We start from the raw sequence: 16,947 nt of genomic DNA, 5'->3' as shown, positions 1-16,947 counted from the left end.
CTCAAATCCTTTGTCAGGCACAGCATTCTCCGCCTTCCACTGTAGCAATTCCAGTACGGTACCGAGCTTTGTGTTGTCATCTTCGCAATTGGGGTACAACCCTTTTTTGTGATCCTCTATCATGCGATTGAACTTCAGCTTCTCCTTTTGACTTTCGCATTGCGTCCTTGCATCGACAATGATCCGGCGGAGATCATCATCATCGGTCACATCGTCTGGTTCCTCATGATCTTCAGTAGCTTCCCCCGTTGCAGTATCATTGGGCACATCGTCTGGTTCCTCTTGATCTTCAGCAGCTTCCCCCGTTGCAGCATCACCGTATTCAGGGGGCACATAGTTGTCATCGTCCTCTTCTTCTTCGATGTCTTCCATCATAACCCCTATATTCTCCGTGCCTCGTCCAAACATTATAGTGTGGCATGAAACCATTGTAAAGCAGGTGGGTGTAAAGGATTTTTCGGTCTGAGTAAGACTTCGTATTCCCACATTTAGGGCATGGACAACTTTGCCTCAGCCACTTTGAGAAAATCATGCACACCCTTAATGTACTCGGAGGTGTGTCTGTCACCGTACATCCATTGCCGGTTCATCTGCGTGCATTATATATAATTAAGTGTGTCAAAAACCATTACAGAACATCATGAATAGATAATTAAGTGACCAAATTAATAGAAGTTCATCATCACATTAAAACCAAAGTACATACATAGTTCTCATCTAACAATATATAGCTCTCCAGAGCATCTAATTAATTAAACTATACATTGAAACTATGTAAAACATTTCAATGCAAAAACAAATGCGATCATAATCGCAACCAAGGTAACAATTGATTCAACGGCATAATGATACCAAGCCTCAATATGAATGGCATATTTTCTAATCTTTCTTATCTTCAACCGCATTGCATCCATCTTGATCTTGTGATCATCGACGACATCCGCAACATGCAACTCCAATATCATCTTCTCCTCCTCAAATTTTTTTATTTTTTCCTTTAAGTAATTGTTTTCTTCTTCAACTAAATTTAACCTCTCGACAATAGGGTCGGTTGGAATTTCCGGTTCAACTGCCTCCTACATAAATAAAATCTATGTCACGTTGGTCGGCATAATTGTCATAAACAATAAATGAATCAAATAGTTATAAAAAGATAATATATATCACATCCGAATCATAGCCAGGACGAGGGCCGACGGGGGTGGATACCAAAACCATCGCACTATATAATAACAAGCAACAATAAAAGTAAGAAAATTAGATAAGTATCTATCTAAAGTAAGAATTTTTTCTTTCAGAAAGAAGATAAGAACAAGAGGCTCACCACGGTGGTGCCGGCGACGAGATCGGCGCGGACGATCGACAGCGGTGAAGACGGGAATGGGACTTGACGGGCCGCTAAACCTAGACAAATCTCGAGGAAAATGGAGCTTTGAGGTCAAGCTTCGATAGGAGAAAGCTTAACTAGTGTGGCTCGGACATTTCATCGAACACCTCATGTGCATAGGAGATGAGCTAGAGCACCACAAAGCCCTCCCCTCGCCGGCCAGAGAAAAACAGAGCACTGGAGTGCTCTGCTCGCGGGCGAGGGGTATATATAGGCACCTCATTGGTCCCGGTTCATGGCATGAACCGAGACTAAAGGGAAGCCTGTGGTCCCGGTTCAAGCCACCAACCGGGACCAATGGTGGTGGGCTAGGAGCGAGGTCCATTGGTCCCGGTTCGTCCCACCAACCGAGACCAAAGGGGCTAGACGAACCGGGAACAATGCCCCCATGAGGCCCGGCAGGCCCCTGGCCTCACAAACCGGGACCAATGCCCCCATGGGTTCCGGTTCTGGACTGAACCGAGACTAATGGGCTGACCCGGCCTGAACTAAAGCCCTTTTTTCTACTAGTGGGAGTACTCGTTGCAAAGAACACTCCACTTTCCCAGGCCGCGACAAGTGGCACACATGCAACGCGCCACTTGTCGCAACCTGAGAGTTTTTCCTTTTTTCGTAGATCCGTTTATTCAAAATGGTTTATCTTTTAAACCGTGCGTCCAAATCTCGAAGCGTTTTCACCATTGGATTCCTCGCGTCGAGATCTTCAAAACTAGATCTCATGTTGATAGGTTTTGACGACCTTTTTTCATGAAAAAAACCGGGCGAAAAAACCGAACCAGGAGCATGTTTTTTCCCTTTCCGAAAGAGGCACGCTCGTGCCTTTCACGAAATCACATCCGTGCCTCTCGTGTAAGCAAAACCGTGACTCTCGTGAAAGGAAAAAAACAGAAAACACGTTTTTTTCCGTTTTCGAGAGGCACGGCTGTGACTCTCGTGGAAGCACAACCGTGCCTCTCGCAGAAGCAAACCCGTGACTCTCGCGAAAGAAAAAAAACAGAAATCGCGTATTTTTCCCTTTCTAAGAGGCACGGCCGTGACTCTCGCGAAAGCACAACCGTGCCTCTCGTGGAAGCAAAACCGTGACTCTCACGAAAGAAAAAAAAACAGAAAATGCATTTTGTTTTTCCCTTTCGGAGACACACGGCCGTGACTCTCACGAAAGCACAACCGTGCCTCTCGCGGAAGCAAAACCGTGACTCTCATGAAAGAAAAGAAAAAACAGAAAATGCGTTTTTTTCGTTTCTGAAAGGCACGGCCGTGACTCTCGCTAAAGCACAACCGTGCCTCTCGTGAAAAAAAACCATGACTTTCGCGAAAGAAAAATAAAGAAAACGCGTTTTTTCGCGCAAAAAAATCAATTTTTTTTAATCGAAAAGCTAAGAAAGACCGGGGGAAAACTAAAACGTAAAAAAACCGTATAAAAAGTCAAAAACGCGTGCAGAAAAATAAGAAAACAAAATCTGGAGAGAGCGTCCAAAACACAACACGTGGCGAATGGCTGAGAGCGCGCCAAGTGACGCTGATCGTTGTGAGGCTCCTGAAAAAGCGCTCGTTAACTAGTTGCTCTCAAGAAAAATCCACGCGCATACGCCTAAAAAAACATTCACGTGCGTACTCACCATGAAGATAGCGGCGGCGGCGGCGGCGGGAGTCGCCTCGCGACGCATGGAGCCGCAGGGTAGAATCCGTATCCGCTACGCAATTAGGGGTAGCCCGCTTTGTTGGATTGCAGCTATTGTCAGGTCAACCCCCTCCCTTGTCTATATTTAGCAGTGTTAATTCGTTAAGTGTATTCTTCCTCTCCCCGCCAAAAAAGTTGTATTCTTCCTCTATTATTCATGGCAATGACACGGTGTATCCATGCGTTCCTTTATACTGTATTTTTTAAATTATTTTCCTGCTTAATTACATCCAAGACAGTTTTTCTAAAGAAAACTGCAAATACAAATGACATATTACCTCCGTCCGGAATTACTTTGTCACAGAAATATATAGCTACATCTGGCAGCTGCTAACTAGTCACACCGGCATGTGGTTTTGCAGATCCACAAGGCTGTCGTTATGTACAATTATTACCACCGGAAGATGTCTCCGCAGCTTGCTTTCGCCGATGCCAAGCTGTTCCTCATGTCACTTCCTGTTGAAGAACATATGCTCACGCACTTGAGTCTGCTCCTTAAGCGTGAGAGCAAAGCCTGGGAACAATCAGAGGTTATATACTTGTGACACAGCAGCAGTACAAGCCTGTGGGATTGCTAAAGGACTCGACGCGAGCAAAGATTCTCCAGGCATGGCAGTGTGGCCAATCTCCAAAGTTGCTGTGCTTCTTATTGACCTGGAAAGAAAGAAATGTATGGTTGAACATACCCAGGGTGTCTGGTCAATAATAGAGTTTGATGAAGCATACAGTAGCAACAAGATGGTGGTCCGGAAATCGGCAAATAAACGAACCTGTGCTGCGTTGGACGGAGCAGATATGCCTCAGGAACTAGCATTGTCAGAAGTGGAGCGTAGAACAGGTCAGATTTTATAATTACAGCACTTAATTTTATTTATCCATATATGCCATTTCCTTTTTTTGTCCATCACATATTATACCGACAGTGTTAATAATTTTTGTATCGAGATATAAATTTACAGTCTTTATGTCTACACAGCCATGTTTCCATGGTTTATTTACTTGGATTAGTTGATTATTAGTGTTACCCACTAGAATTTTTATGACATTAAACATACTGACCAAAACCAGAAGAAGAATGTGAATTGTGAGTTTATGGTAATTTTGCACATACGTGTTTACATGAGTTGCTGTTGCAAATCGTCAAAAATTCGAACTACTAAAGAATCTAAAGAAAATTGAGTTTGAATTAAAATTTTGCCTTGGAGAAAACAAGAACAAGTGCATGGTCCCAAATGTACCCAAAAGTGTACCTCTCACCCTGTTTTAGTTGTGTACAAGCTAGTGTGCTGCTAGTCACTGAACCTTGATTTAGTTACGTCTTGTAGCAGGTTGGAAAGGACTTGGGACACTATAACGATTAATCCCACTTTATTCCGTTTCAAGAAAATAATAATTCCACTTATACATGATCTGATTGTCTGTTAGAGAACACTATTTACTTTATGAACTTGATTTTGTTAATAGTACATGCATTTTCTGCTTAATCCAGCTGTGCATCGTTTGCTGCTCATTATGGTAAATGTCTGGCCTTAATAGGTATGAAGGCCTCAAAGTTGCGTGTTCTCAAAACTTTTTTGGCATACTCACTGAGTAAAGAAAGGACAACTACCAAGTTGTTCGTTGTGGAGTATGAGCAAGCAATGAAAGCCAACCTTGTGGAAATTTCTTTGGAAGACTTGATTACCAGGTTTGCTTTTTACCTAGTACTAGATAGTTCTATGATTTTAGGTTGCATCCCTTTTGATTAACCACTAAGTTTATTAAACAAGACTAGTGTATGATACATCTTAATGTAAAGCGATGCTCTTTAGAATTTGCTGTTTTCTTAATATAAGACCTTTGTTGGATAACATGCCCTTATAAGTTGCCTCGGTAAAGCTCTCACCCTTTTCCCCCGCTGATGGTACTGCATTCCATGTGTATGTGATGTTTCTTCGATCATGATTATTACATAAATGATTGTGTGAGAATTGATAAAATTGACCCCATGTTAATAGTTCAGCTAGAATAACCCTAGTCCGAAAGTTTAACAAAATTTGACCCTTTTGCTCAGTGCCATCCTAGATTCCCCCTGCCTCCCAAGCCGCATCCATGAACATGGAAGGAGTTCATATACATACATTGAACAGGTATACGAACCAGGCATTCATACTTGGAGTATCGTGTAGTACTAGTGTGCTCCACCTCTGCGTGGTCGTAGGCAGTGACACTGCTTGACCCGATTGATGACTATAAGAAATTAGTAGAGGGGCATCGATGATATATGGCTTCCGATTTGTATTCCAAGCTCTCTCTCCAACTAGCCACATATATATATATATATATATATATATATATATATATATATATATATATATATATATATATATATATATATGGAGATATTACCATTAATGTAATAATTACAAGTCTGCGACTAGTATCATATATATATATATATATATATGGAGATATTACCATTAATGTAATAATTACAAGTCTGCGACTAGTATCATATAGTAGTTGGAACCAATTGAGCTGCACGATAGAATGAATGTAGCATGCATATACCTTGGAGTATGGTGTACTACTAGACTGGACTCAGGGGCGGAGCTCTGCCGGGGCCGACCTGGCCCATGGCCCGCCCAGGATTTCGTCAGAAAAAAACATATATGTTGCCTTAGCCCAGCCCACGCGCAGGCACATCATCCCTATCCTTTCCTTGTCTCACGTATGCGCAGACAGTCAGGCACGAATCCGGCTTGCCTGCTCCCTTCTCATGCTCCCATCCGTGCTCCCAATTCATCATACGGCTGTTTTTTTTTCTTTTTCATTTTTAATCTAATCATCTCCCCCCTGATTTTAAGGAGATGGGGTCGGACGTTATTTTGTTCCAATCAAATCAAGTCACGTACGCGGGAGCACGGGCACACGCCTGGGGAGCAGGCAAGTCTCGTCTGTCAGGCACGGCTTCCTCAATTCCTCGCCCTCTCAGTCTCAGGCTCTGAGCATGTAGCCACGCCACCGATGTCGACCGCCGTGGACAGGGAGCACCGTCCACCGGAGCGTGCCGCCCGCCGTCTTGCAGAGCAACAGCCGCGGCGACGGCGACGCCCGCCGGGATCTTGCGTCGTCCTCGCCGCCTCACCCCTGCCCTGCTCCCTCCCGCCTCACCCCTGACATGTATTTTCTAGTATGAAGATCAAACAAGATTGCGTAATAAGATAGAAGATGACAATCTTGCTAATAACTTATTAATTCATGTAGAGGGTAGAATTCAGGAGACCTACATCCACGAAGATGTCATTGCAGATTTTATAAACAAGAAGGATCGGAGAGTTGATTTCTCGTATGTGAGTACGCCCATGTCTAATATCTCAACACTTCTGTATTAGCTAACTGAATAATCAGAATTTGGAAAAAAAAATATGCTCTTCTTTAGTTTGGCCCGTCCAACTTTTCCTTTCAAGCTCCGCCACTGCTACTAGTGTGCTCCACCTCTACTAACGTTGCATGCATATACCTTAGTCATTCAAATGTAAACGAGGCATGGTCATTCTAAAGTCCAGAAGCCTATAAATTTAGGCCTAAAGCAAGCTTCTTCCTTTTTTCTTTTAGTGACAGGCCTGAGCAGAAACTCAGGGAATCAAATGTGTTACAGATATCTCTATTGAAAGAAAAGTGAGCTGAAGACTTGAACCGTAAAACTCTAACATAGTTCTAAGCCAAGATGTGTCAACTAATGATGCTGAGAATTGAAATGCCTCTTCTTCCATTCCAGGCAAGGACAGACTTCTTTTAGTTTGTCGGTGTATATAGAAAAATAAATTAATATCTACAATATCAAATATATATAGTATGAAAACATATTTTAGGGTGAATCTAATTGAACTAATTTGGTGTTGTAAATGTTGGTATATTCTTCAATAGATTTGCTTGAACTTAATTATGTTGGACCATGAAAAAACTAAAACTTCAAGTATTTCGGAACGAAAGGAGTAGGAAATAATCTCGTTCACCTCAGTTCGAGCTGTCTTGATCAGATTAGTATGTAGCCGTCCCGGTCCTACTAGGTATTCTCTTACATCAATACAAAACGGTGAAAGATGAACATGTATATTATTTGTTGTTGTCAAGGCTGACCAAAGCCATTTAAAAGAGCATCAAAGGCTCGGAGGTCGGAGCTATGTCAGGTAAAACTGCAGATCTGGATCTAACATGCAATCCCCTGGCTCGCGCTGTGTTAGAGTAGAACATATACACTTTTCTCTCGCTTGTCTCGGTCTTATAGGGCGTGCTTGGTAGGCTGCACGCAACCCAACCAGGCCAGCATGCCACCAAAAATTGACGTTTGGTAGGCTAGACTGCATGTGTTTCTTGACCCGCAGAGAACTTAAAGCAGTCTTGGACCAGACTGTGTGAGAACGACCGATTCTGCCATTTTTCGCAAGGCATGCTCGTTTGAGCCACGTGTGGCTCTGGCTTGCACATGTTGGGAAGCACGAGAGACGATGAGACGTCTCATAAGTCCTCCCACTCTCTTCCGTCACCGCCCACTCCCATTCACACTTCCTCTCTCTCACCGCCCCTTCGTGCTCTCAGATGGAGGACCCTCAACTACGGCGTCTCACTCCCATCATCACCGACAACAATCCCATGCAACACGGGTGGGTGACCGGCTAGGCCCGACAATGGATTGACCTCATGTTGGCTATCCGGGACCCCTCCCCCATCTACACTAGGCGGCAGTCAGCGGACATTAATTAACCCACCGACAATATTCGTGCCGGTCGGTGTGGCTGCGAAGGGAAGCTCATCTGCTGCGGTGGCACGGGGAAGAACTACGACTACGACCGCCATGCCCGGTCAAGTTTCTTTTACCCCTGTGCGAGGGTTTTCTCCCTTGCTCCGATGAGCGTAGAGAGCATCAACGACCGTGCCCTTTCCTCCATCGCTTGCGTCTGAAGGAAATATGCCCTAGAGGCAATAATAAAATTATTATTTATTTCCTTATTTCATGATAAATGTTTATTATTCATGCTAGAATTGTATTAACGGAAACTTAGTACATGTGTGAATACATAGACAAACAGAGTGTCCCTAGTATGCCTCTACTTGACTAGCTCGTTAATCAAAGATGGTTAAGTTTCCTAGCCATAGACATGTGTTGTCATTTGATGAACAGGATCACATCATTAGAGAATGATGTGATGGACAAGACCCATTCGTTAGCTTAGCATTATGATCGTTTCAGTTTCATTGCTACTGCTTTCTTCATGACTTATACATGTTCCTCTGACTATGAGATTATGCAACTCCCGAATACGGGAGGAACACCTTGTGTGCTATCAAACGTCCCAACGTAACTGGGTGATCATAAAGATGCTCTACAGGTGTCTCCAATGGTGTTTGTTGAGTTGGCATAGATCGACATTAGGATTTGTCACTCCGTCTACCGGAGAGGTATCTCTGGGCCCTTTCGGTAATGCACATCACTATAAGCCTTGCAAGCAATGTGACTAATGAGTTAGTTGCGGGATGATACATTACGGAACGAGTAAAGAGACTTGCCGGTAACAAGATTGAACTAGGTATTGAGATACCGACGATCGAATCTCGGGCAAGTAACATACCGATGACAAAAGGAACAATGTATATCGTTATGCGGTTTGACCGATAAAGATCTTCGTAGAATATGGAGGAACCAATATGAGCATCCAGGTTCCGCTATTGGTTATTGACTAGAGATGAGTCTCGGTCATGTCTACATAGTTCTCGAACCCGTAGGGTCCGCACGCTTAACGTTTTGTGACGATTTGTATTATGAGTTATGTGATTTGATGACCGAAGTTTGTTCGGAGTCCCGGATGAGATCGGGGACATGACGAGGAATCTCAAAATGGTCGAGACGTAAAGATCGATATATTGGAAGGCTATATTCAGACATCGGAAAGGTTCTGAGTAATTCGGGTATTTTTTGGAGTACCTGAGAGTTACAGGAATTTGTATTGGGCCTTAATGGGCCATACAGGAAAGGAGAGAAAGGCCTCAAGGGTGGCCGCGCCCCTTCCCCATGGACTGGTCCGAATTGGACTAGGGAAAGGGGGCGCCCCCTTCCATCCTTCTCCTTCTCCGTTCCCTTTTTCCTATTCCATGTGAGAGATGGAATCCTACTAGGACTAGGGAGTCCTAGTAGGACTCCACACTTTGGGCACGTCCTATGAGGGTCGGCCTCCTCCTCCCTCCATCCTTTATATACGTGGCCAGGGGCACCCATAAACACACAAGTTGATCATTTATCCCTTAGCCGTGTGCGGTGCCCCCCTTCACCATAATCCACCTCGGTTATATCATCGTAGTGCTTAGGCGAAGCCCTGCGACGACTGTCATCACACCGTCGTGCTGATGAAGCTCTCCCTAGACACTTAGCTGGATCGAGAGTTCGTGGGACGTCACCGAGCCGAACGTGTGCAGATCGCGGAGGTGTCGTACTTTCGGTACTAGGATCGGTCGATCGTGAAGACGTACGACTACATCAACCGTGCTGTCATAACGCTTCCGCTTACGGTCTACGAGGGTACGTGGACAACACTCTTACCCTCTTGTTGCTATGCATGAGCATGATCATGCGTGTGCGCAGGAATTTTTTTGAAATTACTACGTTCCCCAACAGCGTCACGAGGAGCAATGATGCAGTGGCTAGGGCCCTATAATTTTTGGGCCATCTATGTGGGCCAGACCCTTGTTCCCGTCAGGGTTTGGTCTGTGGCCAGCGTTCCCTCCATAGTCAACCGCTCAGACTCCGGTAAGCTATTTGTTCCCTATGCTCCCATTATTAGTTAGCGTTTTGCCTCATTTTGAATCGATTGGATTCGATTGCACTTGATTGGTATCGATTCAAATCCAATCAATTCAAAGCCATGCTATGTGTGCTTAGGGTGTTCGTGCTACTGCCCTACACTCACTAGATTGTTCTTGCTATCACGGTAATGTAGATTGGTATTTAGGGTGTTCTTGGTAGAATCACAATGGTAGTTAGGGTGTTCTTGATAGAATCACAATGCTAGTTAGGGTGTTCTTGCTAAAGGAAATATGCCCTAGAGGCAATAATAAACGTATTATTTATTTCCTTATTTCATGATAAATGTTTATTATTCATACTAGAATTGTATTAACCGGAAACATAATACATGTGTGAATACATAGACAAATAGAGTGTCACTAGTATGCCTCTACTTGACTAGCTCGTTAATCAAAGATGGTTAAGTTTCCTAACCATAGACATGAGTTGTCATTTGATTAACGGGATCACATCATTAGGAGAATGATGTGATTGACTTGACTCATTCCATTAGCTTAGCACTTGATCGTTTAGTTTGTTGCTATTGCTTTCTTCAACGATCGAATCTCGGGCAAGTAACATACCGATGACAAAGGGAACAACGTATGTTGTTAGGCGGTCTGACCGATAAAGATCTTCGTAGAATATGTAGGAGCCAATATGGGCATCCAGGTACCGCTATTGGTTATTGACCAGAGAGGTGTCTCGGTCATGTCTACATAGTTCTCGAACCCGTAGGGTCCGCACGCTTAACGTTCGTTGACGATATAGTACTATATGAGTTATGTATGTTGATGACCGAATGTTGTTCGGAGTCCGAGATGAGATCACAGACATGACGAGGAACTCCGGAATGGTCCGAAGATAAAGTTTGATATATGGGATAGTAGTGTTTGATCTCCGGAAGGGTTCCGGAATTCACCGGAAGGGGTTCCGGATGTTTCCCGAAATGTTTGGGCACGAGAACACTTTATCTGGGCCAAAGGGGAAAGCCCATGAGGCTTTTGGAAAGTGCAAAAGGAAGTTTTGCGGAGACCAGAGGCTAGACGCCGGGAACCCTGGCGTCTAGGGGGTAGACGCCGGGAACCCTGGCGTCTAGCCCTGGAGTCCGAGAAGGACTCTTGCCTTTCGGGTGAAACCGACTTTGAGGAGGCTTTTACTCCAAGTTTCGACCCCAGGGCTCAACATATAAATAGAGGGGTAGGGCTAGCACCAAAGACAGATCAAGAAACACCAAGCCGTGTGCCGGCAACCCCGTCCCCTCTAGTTTATCCTCCGTCATAGTTTTCGTAGTGCTTAGGCGAAGCCCAAGGGGAAAGCCCATGAGGCTTTTGGAAAGTGCAAAAGGAAGTTTTGCGGAGACCAGAGGCTAGACGCCGGGAACCCTGGCGTCTAGGGGGTAGACGCCGGGAACCCTGGCGTCTAGCCCTGGAGTCCGAGAAGGACTCTTGCCTTTCGGGTGAAACCGACTTTGAGGAGGCTTTTACTCCAAGTTTCGACCCCAGGGCTCAACATATAAATAGAGGGGTAGGGCTAGCACCAAAGACAGATCAAGAAACACCAAGCCGTGTGCCGGCAACCCCGTCCCCTCTAGTTTATCCTCCGTCATAGTTTTCGTAGTGCTTAGGCGAAGCCCTACGGAGATTGTTCTTCACCAACACCATCACCACGCCGTCGTGCTGCCGGAACTCATCTACTACTTTGCCCCTCTTGCTGGATCGAGAAGGCGAGGACGTCACCGAACCGAACGTGTGCAGAACCCGGGCCGACATTACACGTACGCTTACGCGAGACTGGTTCTACCGACATGCTTTGCACATAGGTGGCTGGCGGGTGTCAGTTTCTCCAACTTTAGTTGAACCAAGTGTGGCTACGCCCGGTCCTTGCGAAGGTTAAAACAGCACCAACTTGACAAACTATCGTTGTGTTTTTGATGCGTAGATAAGAACGGTTCTTGCTAAGCCCGTAGCAGCCACGTAAAACTTGCAACAACAAAGTAGAGGACGTCTAACTTGTTTTTGCAGGGCATGTTGTGATGTGATATGGTCAAGACATGATGCTAAATTTTATTGTATGAGATGATCATGTTTTGTAACTGAGCTATCGGCAACTGGCAGGAGCCATATGGTTGTCCCTTTATTGTATGCAATGCAATTGCGCTATAATGCTTTACTTTATCACTAAGCGGTAGCGATAGTCATGGAAGCATAAGATTGGCGAGACAACAACGATGCTACGATGGTGATAAAGGTGTCGCGCCGATGACGATGGTGATCATGACGGTGCTTCGGAGATGGAGATCACAAGCACAAGATGATGATGATGGCCATATCATATCACTTATATTGATTGCATGTGATGTTTATCTTTTATACATCTTATCTTGCTTTGATTGACGGTAGCATTATAAGATGATCTCTCACTAACTTTCAAGATAAAAGTGTTCTCCCTGAGTATGCACCGTTGCCAAAGTTCATCCTGCCCAGACACCACGTGATGATCGGGTGTGATAAGCTCTACGTCCATCTACAACGGGTGCAAGCCAGTTTTTGCGCACGCAGAATACTCAGGTTAAACTTGACGAGCCTAGCATATGCAGATATGGCCTCGGAACACTGAGACCGAAAGGTCGAGCGTGAATCATATAGTAGATATGATCAACATAGTGATGTTCACCATTGAAAACTACTCCATTTCACGTGATGATCAGTTATGGTTTAGTTGATTTGGATCACGTGATCACTTAGATGATAAGATGGATGTCTATCTAAGTGGGTGTTCTTAAGTAATATGATTAATTGAACTTAAATTTATCATGAACTTAGTCCTGGTAGTTTTAGCATATCTATGTTGTAGATCAATATCTCGTGTTTAGCTCCCCTGTTTTATTTTTGATATGTTCCTAGAGAAAACTAAGTTGAAAGATGTTAGTAGCAATGTTGCGGATTGGATCCGTGATTTGAGGTTTATCCTCATTGTTGCATAGAAGAATTATGTCTTTGATGCACCGCTAGGTGACAAACCTATTGCAGGAGCAGATGCAGATGTTATGAACATTTGGCTAGCTCAATATGATGACTACTTGATAGTTTAGTGCACCATGCTTAAACGGCTTAGAATCGGGACTTCAAAGACGTTTTGAAGGTCATGGACCATATGAGATGTTCCAGGAGTTGAAGTTAATATTTCAAGCAAATACCCGAGTTGAGAGATATGAAGTCTCCAACAAGTTCTATAGCTAAAAAGATGGAGGAGAATAGCTCAAGCAGTGGGCATGTGTTCAGATTGTCTGGATACTACAATCGCTTGAATCAAGTGGGAGTTAATCTTCCAAATAAAATAGTGATTGACAGAATTCTCTAGTCACCATCACCAAGTTAGTAGAACTTCGTGATGAACTATAGTATGCAAGGGATGATGAAAACGATTCCCGAGCTTTTCATGATGATGAAATCGATGAAGGTAGAAATCAAGAAAGAGCATCAAGTCTTGATGATTAACAAGACCACTAGTTTCAAGAAAAGGGCAAAGGGAAAGAAAGGGAACTTCAAGTAGAATGACAAGCAAGTTGTCACTCCCGTGAAGAATCCCAAAGCTGGACCAAAGCCGGAAACTGAGTGCTTCTAATGCAAAGGAAATGATCACTCGAAGCGGAAATTCCCTGAATATTTGGTGGATAAGAAAGATGGCAAAGTGAACAAAGGGTATATTTGATATACAGGTTATTGATGTGTGCCTTACTAGTATTTATAGTAGCCCCTGGGTATTTGATACTTGTTCGGTTGCTAAAATTAGCAACTCGAAATAGGAGTTACAGAATGAACAGAGACTAGTTAAGGGTGAAGTGACGATGTGTGTTGGAATTGGTTCCAAGATTGATATGATCATCATCGCACACTCCCTATACTTTCGGGATTAGTGTTGAACCTAAATAAGTGTTATTTGGTGTTTACGTTGAGCATAAATATGATTTGATCATGTTTATTGCAATACAGTTATTCATTTAAGTTAGAGAACAATTGTTGTTCTGTTTACATGAATAGAACCTTCGATGTTCATACACACCAACAAAAATGGTTTGTTGGATCTCGATCGTAGTGATACACATATTCATAATATTGAAGCCAAAAGATGCAAAGTTAATAATGATCGTGCAACTTATTTGTGGCACTGCCGTTTAGGTCATATTGGTATAAAGTGCATGAAGAAATTCCATACTGGTGGAATTTTGGAATCACTTGATTATGAATCACTTGATGCTTGCGAACCATGTCTTATGGGCAACATGACTAAAACTCCGTTCTCCGGAACAATGGAGCAAGGAACTGACTTATTGGAAATAATACATACTGATGTATACGGTCCAATGAGTGTTGAGGCTCACGGTGGGTATCATTATTTTCTGACCTTCACAGATGATTTGAGCAGATATGGGTATATCTACTTAATGAAACACAAGTCTGAAACATTTGAAAAGTTCAAAGAATTCCAGAGTGAAGTGGAGAATCATCGTAACAAGAAAATAAAAGTTTCTACGATATGATCGCAGAGGTAAAATATTTGAGTTAAGAGTTTGGCCTTCAGTTAAAACAATGATAAATAGTTTCACTACTCACGCCACCGGAACACCACAGTGTAATGGTGTGTCCGAACGTCATAACCGTACTTTATTAGATATGGTGCGATCTATGGTGTCTCTTACCGATCTACCACTATCATTTTGGAGTTATGCATTAGAGACAGCTGCATTCACGTTAAATAGGGCACCATCTAAATCCGTTGAGACAACACCGTATGAACTATGGTTTGGCAAGAAACCTAAGTTGTCGTTTCTTAAAGTTTGAGGTTGCAATGCTTATGTGAAAAAGTTTCAACCTAATAAGCTCAAACCCAAATCGGAGAAGTGCGTCTTCATAGGATTCCCAAAAGAAAATGTTGGGTACACCTTCTATCACATATCCGAAGGCAAGTTATTCGTTGCTTTGAATGGATCCTTTCTAGAGAAGGAGTTTCTCTCGAAAGAAGTGAGTGGGAGGAAAGTAGAAGTTGATGAGGTAACTGTACCTGCTCCCTTATTGGAAAGTAGTTCATCATAGAAATCTGTTCATGTGACTACTACACCAATTAGTGAGGAAGCTAATGATGATGATCATGTAACTTCAGATCAAGTTACTACCGAACCTCGTAGGTAAACCAGAGTGAGATCCGCACCAGAGTGGTACGATAATCCTATTCTGGAGGTCATGTTACTTGACCATGACGAGCCTACGAACTATGAGGAAGCGATGATGAGCCCAGATTCCGCGAAATGGCTTGAGGCCATGAAATCTGAGATGAGATCCATGTATGAGAACAAAGTATGGACTTTGATTGACTTGCCCAATGATCGGCGAGCCACTGAGATTAAATGGATCTTCAAGAGGAAGACGGATGCTGATAGTAGTGTTACTATCTACAAAGCTAGAATTGTTGCAAAAGGTTTTCGACAAGTTCAAGGTGTTGACTACGATGAGAGTTTCTCACTCGTATCTATGCTTAAGTCTGTCCAAATCATGTTAGCAATTGCCGCATTTTATGAAATCTGGCAAATGGATAAACAAAATTTCATTCCTTAATGGATTTATTAATGAAGAGTTGTATATGATGCAACCAGAAGGTTTTATCAATCCTAAAGGTGCTAACAAAATATGCAAGCTCCAGCGATCCATCTATGGACTGGTGCAAGCATCTCGGAGTTGGAATATACGCTTTGATAAGTTGATCAAAGCATATAGTTTTATACAGACTTGCGGTGAAGCCTGTATTTACAAGAAAGTGAGTGGGAGCACTACATCATTCCTGATAAGTATATGTGAATGACATATTGTTGATCGGAGATAATGTAGAATTATTCTGCAAAGCATAAAGGAGTGTTTGAAAGGCATTTTCAAAGAAAGACCTTGGTGAAGCTGCTTACATATTGAGCATCAAGATCTATAGAGACAGATCAAGACGCTTGATAAGTTTTTCAATGAGCACATACCTTGACAAGATTTTAAAGTAGTTAAAAATGGAACAATCAAAGAAAGAGTTCTTGCCTGTGTTACAAGGTGTGAAACTGAGTAAGACTCAAAGCCCGACCACGGCAGAAGATAGAGAGAGAATGAAAGTCATTCCCTATGCCTCAGCCATAGGTTCTATAAAGTATGCCATGCTGTGTACCAGACCTATTGTATACCCTGCTCTGAGTTTGGCAAGGGAGTACAATAGTGATCTAGGAGTAGATCACTCGACATTGGTCAAAATTATCCTTTGTGGAATAAGGATATGTTTCTCGATTATGGAGGTGACAAAAGGTTCGTCGTAAAAGGTTACGTCGATGCAAGTTTTGACACTGATCCAGATGACTCAAAGTCTCAATCTGGATACATATTGAAAGTGGGAGCAATTAGCTAGAGTAGCTTAGTGCAGAGCATTGTTGACATAGAAATTTGCAAAATACTTACGGATCTGAATGTGGCAGACCCGTTGACTAAACTTCTCCCACAAGCAAAACATGATCACACCTTAGTACTCTTTGGGCGTTAATCACATAGCGATGTGAACTAGATTATTGAATCTAGTAAACCCTTTGGGTGTTGGTCACATGATGATGTGAACTATTGGTGTTAATCACATGGTGATGTGAACTATTAATGTTAAATCACATGGCGATGTGATCTAGATTATTGACTCTAGTGCAAGTGGGAGACTGAAGGAAATATGCCCTAGACGCAGTAATAAACTTATTATTTATTTCCTTATTTCATGATAAATGTTTATTATTCATACTAGAATTGTATTAACCGGAAACATAATACATGTGTGAATACATAGACAAACAGAGTGTCACTAGTATGCCTCTACTTGACTAGCTCATTGATCAAAGATGGTTAAGTTTCCTAACCATAGACATGAGTTGTCATTTGATTAACGGGATCACATCATTAGGAGAATGATGTGATTGACTTGATCCATTCCATTAGCTTAGCACTTGATCGTTTAGTTTGTTGCTATTGCTTTCTTCATAACTTATACATG

The sequence above is a fragment of the Triticum urartu genome, chromosome 6 (assembly GCF_003073215.2).
Source record: "Triticum urartu cultivar G1812 chromosome 6, Tu2.1, whole genome shotgun sequence".
Classification (NCBI taxonomy): domain Eukaryota; kingdom Viridiplantae; phylum Streptophyta; class Magnoliopsida; order Poales; family Poaceae; genus Triticum; species Triticum urartu.
This window is presented reverse-complemented; position numbering follows the sequence as displayed.